General features: G+C 36.5%; 1 pseudogene; it reads right to left on the bottom strand.

Annotated features, from left to right (window-relative positions):
- Positions 1 to 16,584, bottom strand: part of LOC111404825 — a 53,434-nt pseudogene extending 36,850 nt beyond the window's left edge.
- Positions 16,585 to 17,065: the final 481 nt, after the last annotated feature.

The following is a 17,065-nucleotide window of genomic DNA, read 5'->3' as shown; positions in this document are numbered from 1 at the left end:
AGTGTACATCGAATAAACTTTACTTGCTTGAACGTTTTTTCAGTTTCAAAATGGATCCTTCAAAGGATCTTGATGACAATTTAGACGTGTTTAACAAATTGGTGCAAGATATAATTAATTGTGATGAGACTGTGTCCGAAACTTATAAGGCTATAATTTTGCTCAATGCAATTCCTGATTCCTATAAGGAAGTTAAGAACGCCATTAAGTATGGTAGAGACACGTTGACACCTGAAATTGTCATAGATTTCCTTAAAAGTAAAGAAATGAAAATTAGGGCTGAAAAACACGATAAGAAGAACGGTGAGGTACATATGATGTAGGATAGAACTCAATTTAGGCAAAATAGTCATGATGAATATCAAACTAGTGGCGAGTCAAGTGGTAATGGATGGAAAAAGAAGAGCAAAGGTAGGTCTAGATCAAAATCTAAGACCAAGGCGAGAAAATGCTATGGTTGTGGAAACACGTGGCATTTTATAAAGGATTGCCATAAGGAGAAGGGTAAGCTAAAGGTTAAGAAGAGAGATGAGGTCAATGTGTTAGCATCTACTTCCGATATAAATGGTGGTGAGGTCTATATGATTACAAGTTTTGTTGCATACACTGCTGAATTAAATCTAACTGCTAATTCCCGCATGCATGAGTGGATACTTGACTCTGGTGCATCTTTTCATGTGACGTCTGAAAAGAATTGGTTTTATAAGTTGCATGAATATAATGTTGGGCATGTTGTGCTGTGTGATAACTTTGCCTATACTATTGTTGGAATTGGTGACACAAACGTAAAATTTGACACATGTTTTGTGTATATGTTAAAGGATGTTAGATATATTCCTGAGTTGTCTAGGAATCTGATTTCAGTAAGGAGATTTGAAAAGGATGACTTTACTGGTAAAATTGGAAATGGTATGCTAAAAATGATCAAGGGTGCTTTAGTTTTCATTAAGGGAATTAAGAAAAATGATATATATATTACTACTAGGGAAGTGATTAGAGGTGTGAACCCCTCTATCTCCTCTACCAAGATTGATCGCACACACACATGGCATAATAGACTTGCTCACGTAGGGGTCAAGGGACTTAAGCTACTTAACGAAAAAGATACTTTTGGTAATGACTGTGTTAGATTTGTCATTTTGTGATCATTGTGTGCTTGATAAGCATCATAAAACTTCTTTCTTCACGAGTGTTAATAGAGCTAAAGGCATGCTCGAATATGTGCACTCTAATCTGTGGGGTCCTGCTAGTAATCCCACATTGGGTGGGACTATGTATTTTCTGTCTATTATCGATGACTACACTAGAAAAGTGTGGGTCTATCTTTTGAAGGATAAATCTGAGACATTTAATAGTTTTAACAATTGAAAGAGACAAGTGGAAAATCAAACTGGTAAGAAAATCAAATTTTTAAGGACAGATAACGGCCTAGAATTCTGCAATAAGGAATTTGATAGTATGTGTAAAGAAAGCGGCATAACTAGATATAAGACTGTTCCTTACACTCCTCAGCAAAATGGGGTAGCAGAAATGATGAATAGGACCATACTTGATAAAGTACGTTGCATGATGATTAGATCTGGTGTTCCCAAGTCATTTTGGGGTGAGGTTGTTATGACAGCTTGTTATTTGATTAATCTGACTCCTTCTGCTGCATTGAATGGTGACACTCCACATGAGAGATGGTTGGGTAAACTGAGTGATTACTCGATGCTTAGAACTTTAGGCTGTACAGCTTTTTCTCATCAAAGTGAGGGTAAGCTGGAACATAGAGCTAGGAAGTGTGTCTTTCTAGGATACCCCGAGGGTGTTAAGGGTTATAGGTTATGGGATAGAAGCCAAAAAGGGGTTAAGATCATCATAAATAGGAATGTCACGTTTAACGAGAATGAGATGCCGTGTATTAAAGGGAAACTGAACCTGAGAGTGAAGCTGAACCAGGTAAAGAGAGAGACCAGTTTAAGGTGGAGTTAGGAAAACTCAGTCCACCTGCCCCTACTGCTTCAAATGAGGTGGAGACTCAAGCTCAGGAACCCGAGGTGGAGAATAGTAACGAAGTAGATATAGAAGAGCACTATAAGGAAGAAAATCCTTTAGCTAACTATAACTTAGTTAAGGATAGAGAGAGGAGACAAACGAGATAACCTAGAAAGTTTGGTTTTGAATCTGAATTAGCTTTCGCCATGGCTAGTTATGAAGAACTAGCTGATAAAAAGCCAAAGACTTTTAAAGAGGCAATAAGCAGTTATCAATCTAATGAATGGCTTAAGGCAATGAAAGAAGAGATGGGTTCTCTAGAAAAGAATCATACTTGGGAGCTAGTACCTAGGCCTAAGAACAAATCAATTGTTGATTGCAAATGGGTCTTTAAGGTTAAGGAATGTACTAGCAATTCGGAACCCCTAAGGTTTAAAGTTAGGTTAGTAGCTAAAAGCTATACACAGAAGGAGGGCGTTGATTATAATGAGATTTTCTCATCAGTTGTTAAGTACACTACTATTAGGGTCATGCTAGCATTGGTTGCACACTTTCACTGGGAACTTGAACAACTTGACGTAAAAACTATTTTTTTACATGGTGAGCTTGATGAACAAATTTTTATGAATCAACCAAAAGGTTTTAAGGATAAATTAAAACCTGATTATGTGTATTTTCTGAGAAGATCCTTGTATGGGTTAAAACAATCTCCTAAACAGTGGTACAAGAGGTTTGATTTCTTTGTACTCACTATAGGGTTTCAAAGAAGTAAATTTGATTGCTGCTTGTATTTTCAACACAATGAGACTTATGATAATTATCTGTTTTTGTTGCTCTATGTGGACGACATGCTTTTGATTGGATCATCCTCTAAGTGGATAAATAACAGAAAAGCAAAACTAAGTGTGAATTTGACATGAAAGACCTAGGTAAGGTTAAGAGAATCTTAGGTATTGAAATCGAAAGAGATAGGTCAAATTCTGTTTTGTTTTTACATCAGTCTTCATACATATCCAAAGTATTGAAAAAATTTAATATGAGTGATTGCAAACCTGTCAAGTTGCCTCTTGCTAATCATTTTGTTTTATCGAAGGAACAATCCCCTTGCAATGAGCGTGAAGTAGAATACATGAGTAGAGTGCCTTACTCTAATGTGATTGGCTCCATAATGTATTTGATAGTTTGCACTAGACCGAATTTAGGTTTTGCCGTTAGTACTCTCAGTAGATACATGGCTAATCTAGGCCCTGAACATTGGGAAGCGCTAAAGTGGCTATTAAAGTACTTGAAGGGTACAAGTGACGTAAGTTTAAAGTTTAGTCCTAATAAAGAAGGTATAAAATTAAAGGGTTTTGTAGATGCTGACTACGTGGGAGATAGGGATGGTAGGAAATCCACTTCGTCTTACGTATTTGCCTTATCTAATTCATGTGTGAGTTGGAAATCACAGTTACAACATATTGTTGCACTATCCACTATAGAATCAGAATATATTGCTACTACTAAAACTATTAAAGAAGCTCTATGGCTTAGAGGCCTTCTTCATGAACTATGTGACTTGACTGATTATGTGGTATTGTATTCTGATAGTCAGTCATCTATACATTTATGCAAGAACCCTGTTTTTCACGAGCGCACTAAACACATTGATGTTAGACTCCACTTCATTAGAGATATAGTATCTCAAGAGGTGGTAAGACTTGAAAAGGTCCACACCCACTACAACCCTTCTGATATGGGGAAGAAGGTACTGCCACTGGCAAAGTTTAGAAGTTGCAAGGAACTTCTAAACATTGGTACAAGTAAATGATTTCCAATTTTATTGGTTTTCTATTAGAGGTGTCACTAATGGGAGACATTTTCTTTTTGCAAGTCTTTTGACACCAATGTGAAGGTTGTTAGGCAATTTGTTGTCAAACGACCCCCTGGGCTATGATGTAACCCCAGTTTTATCTATTATCAGTCGGCCTTGGCCATATAATTGATTTGTATGTCGACACAATTATCGAGACAACCCAATCCACATTCCTATGAACTGTTAGAAGCAACCTATTGTTAATAGTGTTGCTCACGTTCCGTCCCATTTTCTTGGAGGGCTATGATATTAATTTGAAGCCTATTATTTTGAATCGAGCCTTGTTTGGTCCACTAAATAAACCTAACCTAACTTACCTTGTTTGGTCACTTGTTTGGCTTATATTCTCGGCCTCCACTATGAAGAAAGTTCCATCTCTCTCTGTGACTGCTTCTCTCGGCTTCTCCTCTTTCATATGACCTTTTTCGTTTTCGTGTGGACATATTATTGTTCTTCATCTTGTCCAACTCTTTGTGAATATATTGTAGCAACTGGAGGTGGGAATTGGTGGTGGTATTTCGGCGTTGTCTCAACTCGTTGGTGGTGTCGATCTATTTGGTGAAACTGAGCTCGGTTTACCTTGGTATTTGCTAGAACTTGGCCCTACAGAGAGATAAAAAAAAATACGTACTTATTTTATGCATGTATTTAGAAAATAGATATTAATTTATTTTCTCATAAAACTTATCAGTATTTAATTTTTAAATTTCTCGTTCGTTATCCTGGCTAGATCCCACTCTTGTAAAGGATTTCTAATCTAATATAAAAAGGACCGGTCTTGTTTAATCATTTGGATACTCATTTATATTTTTCATTATTATAGAGATTTCCTCTCTTTTCTCCCAATTCTTCTATGTTCATCTCTCTTTCACTCTCATCTTTTACTGACGTTTCGCCTGTGAAATTTGGGCGCTGCCAAAAGCAGCCACTTGTATGCTACAGACACTGACAGGGACTGCTGCACAAGTGCTTAAATATCAGCAACAGCAAATGGGGTTTACTACATTAGTCTGATTCCGTTTTTAACATGGTTTGTACAATTTCGAGGCCAGTCTTTTACTTCTTGTTCTCAGATTGGTAATACTCCTTACATGAAAACTTGTGCTTTATTTGTGTAATTCTCATAAATATGATGTGTGCTTTTTTCGTGGATCACTACAAGTCATGAAATCCATCAAAACTACAACATGAATTACTAGCATATTTATATGCGTTAAGTAGAAAAATACCTGCATGAATTATTGGTCAAAGGATAATTATTCAAAATAACAACAGATGAGTTCAGAACTCGAAAGGATTGTTAAAAATCAATGAACATGTCTACACTAGCACAAGGCGTGCGAATTGTGATGCAAAACAAAAAAGAAACTTTTTAGGATACATACAGCAGATGATCTGAGTTGACTATCTGCAGTATCATTATCCTCTTCAAATCCCTCGGCAATCAACCGCATCAAGTTATGTGCAACTTTAGTATTAACTAGGTCCTCAGCATGCTCAAATAGCTTATTCATGCTCTAAAAAATATAAACACAGCAAAAAATAAAAAAATAAAAATAAAAATTAGTGACTTTAAAAATATAAAAGCAGAGTCACAAGGAAAAGAATAAAAACAGTATGAATTGGTAGGTAACCTGTATATACCACTGATTACTGGGTGCAAATTGCTCTGCTAGTTCAACACTTCCCGACGCTACCTCAGTTTTGTAATGATGATCGTTGATGCTTAACATGTAATCAATCATTCGATCAACAATGACTTCGTCATTTTAAAAAGTAGATCAAATGTCTTGTGCTTTAGGGTATCATCTGGGTCCTGTACTGAGAAGTATGTCAGATTTTGAAGTGAAATTAATATGAAAATCTAAGTCATGAAATATTTTTTCATTTTCTAGGTGTTTCCTTTTTTACATCTAGCATCCATACATCTCTTTTATCCATAACTTTCCTTTAATCCCCTTAACTATACATTATCTCAGACACAAGGTGACCTTGACATTCCTCCAATTATTATTTGTCTTCTACAAATATGAATTCAGTCCTAGTCCCACTTTTTCATCCCATAAAACCTTCACACAGTAGTAAACCTTGTTTCATCAGATAGAAGAGTTTATTAATGCTCAAATTGGATCATCTAATGAAAATTTAAGGTCAATCTGCTTTTAGAATGCACAAGATAAATCTATTATATTAAATTAATAAGTTTCCAGCTGAAATGATAAATATTTTGGGCGTATATCAATTGGTAATTTGCAGTAGCAAGATGTATGATTTTAAAACTTACAATGGGAAGTTATTTTCTGCGCACTCAGCCAAATTGCTGATGTGCACGCTGAGATAATTATAACACACGTACGGCCACTAAGATAAGTATGAGCTTGAGTAACTGAAAACAAATGGAGCAATATAGCCAGCGTTTTCATTGTTCCATCAAATAAATATCGCTTCCATTTGTATGAGAAAACAGCATTTCTCACCTCTAAGCAATTAATGACCGCCAGTTGGTGCTGCTATGCAATTTCTGGGCTTATTCTTATCACCCGACGGAGAGCATCAATTCCAAGATACTTCAAATTGTGATTATCACTCTTCATCAGATAAACATGTAGGTCTGGAAGATCCAAAAACCCAAAAAACAAAGCACACCAATTTGCAAATTACAGACCTTCAAAAATTTTGAAATCATGTCAGCCGCAGATTCAAGTAACTTTGGGTTGGGATGTATACAGCATATGCACTCATAAAGAATAGCATTCCCGATATTACTAGCTGAATCGCATTTCTCATTATGTCACCTAAAATAGTATACGTTTGTTCGCTGGACTTTTTGTTGCCATTACCCAGTAATGACAGAATTTTCATTAATTTAATCTGCACAACAGAAGAGACAACCATTAATAATTAACAAACAGATGCATAAATTGCAAGAAAACTGAAGATAATATATAAATTTAGGTATTCTTCCAAGCTGAAGCCCTAACCAATTCACGTCCTTCGCAGCTAAATAGTATTCTCTATTTGTTCCAAAAAAGAGGAGTATACATTTTATATGTCATTTAATTTACTCTTCCAAGTTTTATTCATAAAGATCTTAGCCTATACTTTTTCTGGAGGATCCATGCCATACCATACAGAGCACGTACGGGGGCTGAGTTGTGATAACAAATCATCACCTGGTCAAGAAGACAGACAGACAGAGAATACCAGGAAGAGCCAAAGAGTAACTTGTGATTGCTTTTCTAAACACATGCCTAAGTACATTACATAAATCCCACGTCTACGATTTAAAAAAAAAAAAGGTTACTAAATATTTAAATGTACGTGTTTCGCGCGGGTTAATCGCTAACAATTAAAAGGGATCAGACGATTGTGTAAGGGACAAACCTCTTGAGACAAAGTCCCAAAAAGGAGTGTTCTTTTATTGGCGATGACTTTACAGTTGGAAATTAAAAACAAAGTGCCTCAAAGGGGCGCATGAGTTACTGAAAAAAGTGTTTAAGTCTAAACTAAGGAAATTAAAATTACATGTTCTTTGTTCGAGAGTTTTTGATTCGATCCTTTGCTCTATGTCTTTTCTCCGTTTTATACTCCATGGATGATCTTTTTGTGATCAACCGCCTAAAAACTGCTTGATCGTTCTACAACTGTCCACTTTCCTCGTAATGGCCAACTTGTCATGAAAACTGCCTTTTTTAACTGCTGCCATTACTCTTCGTCGTTCAACCGTTTTCGATTGAATTCCTTGAATCATGGAACGTGATATGGCTACTTTAATAACTGCTTTGATAACTGCACTTCTTGATAATCACAACGCTTTATGTTTGCTAAGATCTTGGGCGACTTGAAGGTTTGGGCGAGAATAGAGTAACAGCTCTGGGCGACTGCATGGCACTCCATTCGTTCAGATTCTGGGCGACTTGCAAACTTGGGCAATGGCGTTACCGCGTTCTTGGGCCTCCTTATTTGGGCCTTCATTTTGAATTGTTTGATTGGGCTTCATTCTTTAGGCTATCTGATTTGGGGATCCTCCAATTGAGTTTCATTCTTTGGGCCGTTCGATTTGGGCTGAATTTTTATGTGTCAACAGTACGCTATTTTACAACTTAAACAAAGGTGTCCTTAGCAGCAATTGTAGGAAAAAATATGAATCCAATCCTAGCAAACTATACATTTTTGTTAGGTTGTACATCAATTAAGCGTCGTTGTACATCAATTAAAGCTTGACAAGATGTTACACTTGTTTCTTTTGTAAATGAGTCTCCGAGTATTCCTTGATCATTTCGTCTAAGAAGAGAATTTCCCCTAACTCTACGAACTTTTCTAGAATACTCTTTTCTGGAATATCATTCAAAAAACTTTTAGATTGCCCAGTATTTCACTAATTAGTAACCCAAAATTCCATACTTTTCGTAAATCAATGAGAAATCCACCGGGACAAAAATACTATGCATTGACTCTTATCACGTAACTCTAAAGATTTCAATCACTAGTATATTTGTCAATTGATTCCTTATAAAACTCCAAATCTGTCTATTTTCCCAGCCACACAACCCATCCCCACAAAAATAGTGACGTGACCTGATTTGTGCGTGTACTCAACATTAAAATTTTCAAAAGGATCAATCCAAACTCAAAACAAATAGGAAGAGGAAAAAATTGGAAACCAAGTAGTATTTCCTATCACAACTTCAGAAGTGAAAGAGCATTCCTTGAACTATTAGACTTGCCATAATTGCCAATTAAGATTCTTATCGAGAGATTAATTTCGTCTTTTCTGTGTGTTAAAAGCCCGTCCAAGCACGCAATTATTCCAAAGTACCGTAAAACCATGAAAGGTATGTGCTTTACAAAGCTTTTGTACTTTTTTGGTTCTTTTTCCTCTTAACAATTGTTTTTTCTGCACGACAAATAAGAATATTAATTTTAGTGCTTGTGAGAGTAATTTTTCAAAAAGTAATTTTTTAAGAGAATGTGTAGTTAAAAAGTATGACAAAATTATAAGGAAATGTAAAAATTATTTTTATTTTTTTATTTTTTATTATTATTATTATTTTATTTTTTTGAGAATGTGTGGTTAAAAATGATTGTGGGAAAAAAGTCATTTTGAAAAATCACTTTCAAACAAGACTTATGGCCTGTCTGGAAGAGATTAGTAGCAAGAATTTGACCGTTGAAAAGCAAGAAACTGACCATTGAGTGTGGCAGGCGGGTCCCACGTGTGAGAGCTCTAGTCAAAAAAGACGGCTGAAGACTGTGGCGATGGTAGGAAATTTACTTTTAATTGAAATGAAAATCTTTACCAGACAACACCTTAGTGAAAAAATTCACAAAATACTGATATTTGAGAATTTGGTAGAAATAAGAAACTTTAGTGCAAAAGTTTTACTGAAACAAATGCAAGTAACTTCCTGGTTTTACCCCCAAAAAACACCATGGAAGTATGATATTGGTCCAGTTATAATACATTCAAAGTTGAGTATATGAGAACATGCCTATATAAAAATCAAAATTTACAAAAACGTTCTACGTACCTGAATAAATGGAGCAGGCATCTGATGATAATCATAACTCTTTGGCAATCTGCGTTCAGCTACGTGCCTAAGAATGTTGACAAAACTAACCACCAAATCCTTGAAAGAATTAACATCAATTGCAATAAGATCTAAAAGAGGGCAAAGAGTTGCGGCCATAACACCGGGATCATTGTCACAAAGGCTCAGCAACAACAAAAAAAAGACAATAAATTCTCGGAAATTAAGAACATTTTTTGCCCGATACACAAGCAAATCAATGTGAACATTAAATAAGAAAAAAAAAATTTAACTCCCAAAATCAATAAAACCATTAAATAAGAAAAAAAAAATTTAGCTCCCAAACATTGTTGACGCCACTCTATTTTATTGCAATGCGTACAAATATCCATGTAAAATTGACAAACAGACACAGACAAGTGTCCCACTCTCTTCTTTCAGGAAACTTATATGATTTACGTGTGTTCTTAAATGACGCCAGGACATAATATATATCATTCATAATAAAAAATTAAACAAAACTAAAAACCACCGATTATTGCTCGAAGCCAATAAAAGTAAAAATAAATAAATAAATGTATACACGAGATATAAGTCTAATAATATAAGTGAAAACTTATGCTAAGTTTAAGAAAAATTACTTCCACATAAACACGTGATCGTGAAAATATCCAATACCATACAAAATCCTTATCATGATGCTATATCTATTTTGCATAAAACAATATTTTCATATTCCATATAACATATTCTGCTTACAACTCAAAAAGAAAAGCCAACCAATTTAACTTTTCCACATTCATCTAAACAAGTGGGTAAGTAGAATTATCGACGTTTGCATTATATACCACGACATATCCATGTTCATTATTAATGCATTACATATACAATCATAATCAAAAAATGAAAAAAGAAAAAAACAGTTAGATAACTCTTTTCCAATGCACAAGTGCTTATCCATTGAGAAAGCACACCTTACGGAAATTGGAAATCGGATGGGAGACCGACCCTAGCACCATCTGATAAAACCTGTGGAGCGCCATCACTGCCTTCTTCCTCATCGCTTCTTTCTGATGCCCCAAGAGGTCCACCACCTACGGCAACACCGCAGGTATTGTCTCCTCATTAATCAACCTACACACGGCATTAAGAGCCGCACAAACCACCAAATAGTTATCACTCCTCAAATCCTTCTGTATCGTAATGACAATCAAAATTATCAAATCGTGATCTATTGAAACTAAAAGATGATCGTGAAGCTCGGATGACTTAAGCCAGGAAGGATCTAGAATGCACTGGAATGAGGGCAGCTCATGCACATGATCAATGAAAAAAAAATGATTCCAATTTTTTTAGGCTGTTAGTGTGTAAATAGGTGTGCAACAAACTACTGACTTTCTGTATAATTCTGTTATAGCAATGCTGTATAAATAGGTCATCTTTCTTCCAAATGTATACACGAGAATTGAGAAAATAATTAATATACTCAACAGATTTTATTCATCTCTGTTTTGGAATCCAATTCATTACCATTTCTTTTATGGTGTCAGAGCTATGATAGCTGAAATCGATGGCAACAGTATCAACACTGATGCTAATCAAAATCAAACAACACCTCAAAACTCAAACTCAAATACAAATTCTCATGATCCATCTCTTCCCAACAGCCCATACTTCATTGGGGCAAATGAAGACTCAAGACCTCTACTTGTCACACAAATGCTTGACGCAAACAACTACCATTCTTGGGCAAGGTCAATAAAGAGGGCCCTGAGAATCAAAAATAAGCTTGGATTCATCGACGGGAGCATTTGTGAACCAACTGATATAGAGAGTCCCTTGATGGAATATTGGCTTCGTTGTAACGACATTGTTATTACCTGGCTACAAAACACCATAACAGTGGGCAGTAAGGCAAGCACACTATTCGTTGATATGGCACATCAACTTTGGGTAGACTTAGAGCAACGTCTTGAGCAACAAAATGCCCCTAGATTATATGAAATCAAGCAAGGCATTGCAGCACTTACGCAAGGACAGGACACTGTAAGTACCTATTTTTCAAAACTCAAAACACTTCTTGATGAATTGATAAACTATGAATCTATTCCCAACTGTACTTGTGGGGGGTTAAAAACTGTGGTTAGCAATCAGGAATGAGATTGGGTAATGAAATTTCTCATGGGACTTAATGATTCCTACAAAGGTCTCAAGGCTCAGATTCTACACATAAAGCCATTCCCAAAATTAAATAAAGTATATTAACTAATACAGTAGGAAGAAAAGAGAGGGCAAATCTCCAATTATGTTCATGTTTCTAAAATAATAGCATTAGTGTCAAGGACAATTATTAGGGAAGCACAAAAAAGAAATACAAGGTCACTGGATAAGTATTACTGCACCTTTTGTAAAATGGCCGGTCACTCATCAGAAAGGTGTTTCAAAGCCAATAAGGATAAGCCAACATGCACACATTCCCAAATGCCTGGCCATACTATCAACAGTTGCTTCAAAATTCATGGATACCCACCAGGCCATAAGTTCTATGGCAAATCGCAAGTGAATTTCACCTCCACAAATCAGAATACGTCTTCTATGGGATCTGCATAGGAGCAAACTGGTGACAAAAATCAAGTAGCTTTGACTCAGGAGGAATATACTCAGTTGATGGCTCTAATTAAGCCATCAATCAATCAGCCTCATTCATCCTCTACCAATCATGTTCAGGGTTTGAATTCTCTTTCTCCAAAACACATAAATGTATCCAGAATCTCTTGCACTTACACGTGTTCATCTACTCACACTAATGAATTTAGCACTACCATACCTTGGATTGTGGACATGGGAGCCACAAACCATATGGTATGCTCAATTTCATTCCTCACAACCATTAAATCCAAAATTTCTCAACCTGTCGCATTACCTAATGGTGCTATAGCCTCGGCCACTCACATAGGAAATTTTAAAATCACAGAAAACTTGTTGCTTCGTGATGTGCTATGTGTTCCATCTTTCTCTTTTAACCTCATATCCGCAAGTAAACTTGCTCAAGGATCTAATTGCTGCCTTATCTTTTTTTTCTAACTTGTGTTATGTGCAGGACCTTACAACTTGGAAGACGATTGGTCTGGGTGAACTGAGGAAGGGGCTGTATCACTTGGTGCCAAGAGAAGTCTCCCCTACTATCCCTGATGAAAACTTGCCTAGATTAGTCAATAAAGCTGCTCTATCAGTCTCTGCTAATGACAGCCAAGAAAATTTCGATTTATGGCATTTCAGGTTGGGTCATCTTTCAAATTCTAGGATGGACTTAAATGATTTATGTCCTAAAACAAAACACACCCTAAAGTATTGTGCTATTTGCCCTCTAGCAAAAATGCATAGATTACCATTCACAATTAGCCAACACAGGTCCAAAGATTGTTCTGATTGGATTCATTGTGATTTATGGGGTCCTTGCACTAATGTTGCCTATGATGGATCAAAATATTTTCTTACCATAGTTGATGATCATAGCCTGTGCACTTGGGTTTATTTACTGAAATTAAAATCTAATGCATCTACAGCCTTGAAAAATTTTTACACAATGATTGAAACACAATTTAACTCGAAAAACAAGATAATCAGAACTAATAATAGAGGGGAGTTTAATCTGAAACAATTTTACTTGGAAAAGGGTATCATTCACCAAACCACGTGTGTTGAAACTCCCCAACAAAATGCAATCGTTGAGAGGAAGCACCAACATATATTAAATGTAGCTAGAGCCTTGAGATTCCAAAGTGAATCCGCCCATGATGTATTGGAATGATTGCATATAAACTTCTGTCTTTCTTATAAACAGAACTCTCAGTCCTATCCTTGATAACAAAACACCATTCGAGCTTCTCTTTAAGACTAAGTCAAACTATTCAAATCTAAGATTGTTTGGGTGTCTTGCATTTGCTAGCACCCTCGCACACAATAGGAATAAATTCAACTCAAGGGCAAAGAAATGCATTTTCTTAGGTTATCCTTTTGGGACCAAAGGCTATAAATTGTTGGACATGGAAACTAATAAAGTATTCACATCAAGAGATGTGATATTCTATGAAAATGTATTTCCCTGGAAATCATTTGCCATTGAAATCGATTATAAATCATCAAATCCCACCTATAAATTGCCAAGTCTTGAAAGTCTTCCCTATACTCAGCCAAGCAACATTAACCTAAGCTATCCCATTAATCCTGGTCCTCAATTACAAATGAGAACCTCACAATATCCTAGTCAAGAAATAGACTCACTAGAAACAAACCATAATTCTATTGAATTGGAATTGTCACCAAATGCCTCAAATGGTCCTCATATCCTTCGCAAGTCTGACAGAAATAGAAGAACGCCTATTTATCTACAGGATTTCATATGTCAACAAGCTTCCTCACTCACCCATTCTCAAGAGTCTGCCAAGAAAAGGGGTGCCATAATCTCAGGTAATGCTTTTCCTCTAAATGCAACACTTTCTTATCATAGATTGTCTAATAAGTACAAAGTCTTCTCTTCATCCTTACTTGAACATCCAGAACCTACTACTTACCAAAAGGCTGTCCAGTTTCCTGAATGGTATGAAGCTATGCAAGCTGAAATTAAGGTGCTTGAGTCAAACCAAACTTGGACTGTCACCGATTCGCCCCCTGGAAAGGTACCCATAGGATGTAAATGGGTGTACAAAGTGAAATTTAATGCTGATGGAACAATCGAAAGACATAAGGCAAGGCTCGTGGCAAAGGGTTACACCCAACTGGAAGGGATAGACTACCATAAAACCTTTTCGCCTGTGGCAAAATTGGTAACAATGAGGACATTACTTGCAGTAGTAGTAGTGAGAGGTTGGTATCTACACCAATTTGACGTGACCAATGCCTTCTTGCAAGGAGACTTGGAGGAGGAAGTCTATATGCATATGCCTCCTGGATACCCCATCAATGGAAGCTCAAAAGTGTGCAAACTTAATAAGAGTTTATATGGTTTTAAGCAAGCGTCACGACAATGGTACTCTAAGTTATCCATTTTCATTACTGAGCAAGGATTTCATCAGTCCTAGGCTGATTACAGCCTCTTCACAAAGAGCACAGGAAGTTCTTTTACAGCCATATTGATTTACGTCGATGATATTATAATAGCTGGAAGCAATGTGGAAATTATAAACTCCCTCAAAGTATCATTGGATAACAAATTTGAGATTAAGGATTTGGGGAATCTTAAGTATTTTCTTGGAATTGAAGTTGCTCGATCAACAAAGAGGATCCAAATTTGTCAAAGGAAATATGCATTAGACATTTTAACTGATTCAAGTAATATTGGGGTCACTCCAGCCAAGATTCCACTTGATCAAAGCACTATTGTCCAAAGATGAAAGAAAAGCCTTGTCTGACCCTGCCATGTATAGAAGACTTGTGGGAAGATTACTTTATTTAACAATCACCAGACCTGATTTATCTTATTCAGTACACTTGCTGAGCCAATACATGCAAACTCCTAGAGTACGACACCTCAATGCTGCACATAAAGTCCTCAGGTACATCAAGAGGTCACCGGGTCAAGGGTTGTTGTTCTTATCATTGTCCAATTTGCAACTTATAACTTATAGTGATTCAGACTGGGGAGCATGTCAAAATTCTCAAAGGTCAATCACTAGCTATTGCGTCTTCATTGATATCTTGGAGATCCAAGAAGGATCCTCAACAGAAGCAGAATACAAAGCAATGGCAACTGCGTGTTGTGAACTAACGTGGCTTAGATATGTCCTTAATGATCTGCAAGTCCCTCATTCACAACCTGCCGAATTATTCTGCGACAATCAGGCAACCTTACACATAGGAGCTAATCCAGTGTTCGACAAGCGAACGAAGCATATTGAGCTAAATTGTCATTTGGTGCGCAACAAAATTCAATAAGGAAGTTTTGTCACAAAACATGTTAAGACTAGTTCTCAAGTTGCTGATATATTTCCCAAGCCTATTCCCTCTGATAGTTTTTATCTTCATTTGTCCAAGATGGGAGTGGAAGACATCCACTCTCCATCTTGAGGGGGGCTATTGAAACTAAAAGATGATTGTGAAGCTCGGATGACTTAAGCCATGAAGGATCTAGAATGCACTGGAATGAGGGCAGCTTGTGCATATGATCAATGAAATTAAATTGATTCCAATTTTGTTAGGCTGCTAGTGTGTAAATAGGTGTGCAACAAACTACCGACTTTCTGTATAATTCTGTTACAGCAATGCTGTATAAGTAGGTCATCTTTCTTCCAAATGTATACACGAGAATTGAGAAAATAATTAATATACTCAGTAGATTTTATTCATCTCTGTTTTGGAATTCAATTCATTACCATTTCTTTTATGATCCTCATTCAGGAACAAAATCATCACCAAATAACCAGTCCTTTTCAACAATAAACTCTCATCGTGGGTCATTTTAACAGCATGAATATATCCAAATGACGCGTCGTGGCCCAGCATCTCAACATAAATGAGACGCATTAGATACTCCTTGAGTTTGTACTTCGGAGTATTCGGGCTAGATAACCGAGTTTCAAGGGTATATATTTCGCGCAAAACAATGCGGTCCTCCTCCTCCTTGGATCGGGTCTTGCCAATGGATTTGATGAGGTTAAGAAGCTCCTTGGAGTGCCCAAACCCACGTTGGGAGCTCACTGCGAGCTCTCGGCGGATTGTCTTTAGTTGCTCCAGCTTTCAAGTAGGTGCCTTTCCATTCGGAAAATTGATGAATTTCGGATCAACTTCGAACCAACTGGCGAGAATTTGTGATTGAATATTGAGATACCTTCTTGAATTGGGATTTCGGAGATGAACTAGAGTTGATGAAAATCTAGAAAGGGAGTGGGGTAAGGAGTAATGGTTCTATGGGCACCTCAGTCCCACGTCGGAAGCATGGCTTCTTTTGTGCGGTTTATATAGGTTTGGATTCTCCAATTTCATTGATTAACTTTTGGGGTCTGACTCTTTCAAGTTCTATGACAATAATATTAGAGCGGGCACCATGTCTTTCGGTCTCGATTACCACTTAAGGTATATGAGCACTTGCTCGACGTGGACGTCGAGTCAGAAGCGTGATGGTTTGTTATGGTTCCCATTGGGTTATATAAGCACCTGAATTCCACATCCGAAGTATGGGCTTCTTTTGTGCGGTTTATATAGTCTTGAGTTTTCCAACTTCATTTACTAGCTTTTGGGGTTTGGCTTTTTCAAGTTTTATGACATAAGGGTGTGAAACGAGATTCGGTTCATGCATATAGGGCAGAGAGAGAGAGAGAGAGAGAGATGCAGTTTAAGGGGATTAAGCAACAGTTTGACACCTTAATTCCCCACACCACGCCACCCCACGCTCCCCTACCCTACGCTACCCAAAAAAAAGAAAATATTTTACACTTCAATTTTTTTTTCTCAAAAAAATCATCATTTTAAAATTCATTTTCCCCCAAAAAAAATTAATAAAATAAAATTAATGATTGTCAAACAAGGACTAAATTAGAGGTACTTAAAATAAAATTAATTTACATAGAGCATTACAAATCTATAACTGATAACACTACATTATTTGATTCAACTATATTTTTTGTACAACAATCAATAAAATCTTCTTAGTTGACAATCTATCAAAAAAATTATCAATCATTTCTGCACATATAACATGAGTGCT

The sequence above is a fragment of the Olea europaea genome, chromosome 11 (genome assembly GCF_002742605.1).
Source record: "Olea europaea var. sylvestris chromosome 11, O_europaea_v1, whole genome shotgun sequence".
Lineage (NCBI taxonomy): Eukaryota > Viridiplantae > Streptophyta > Magnoliopsida > Lamiales > Oleaceae > Olea > Olea europaea.
This window is presented reverse-complemented; position numbering and strand designations above follow the sequence as displayed.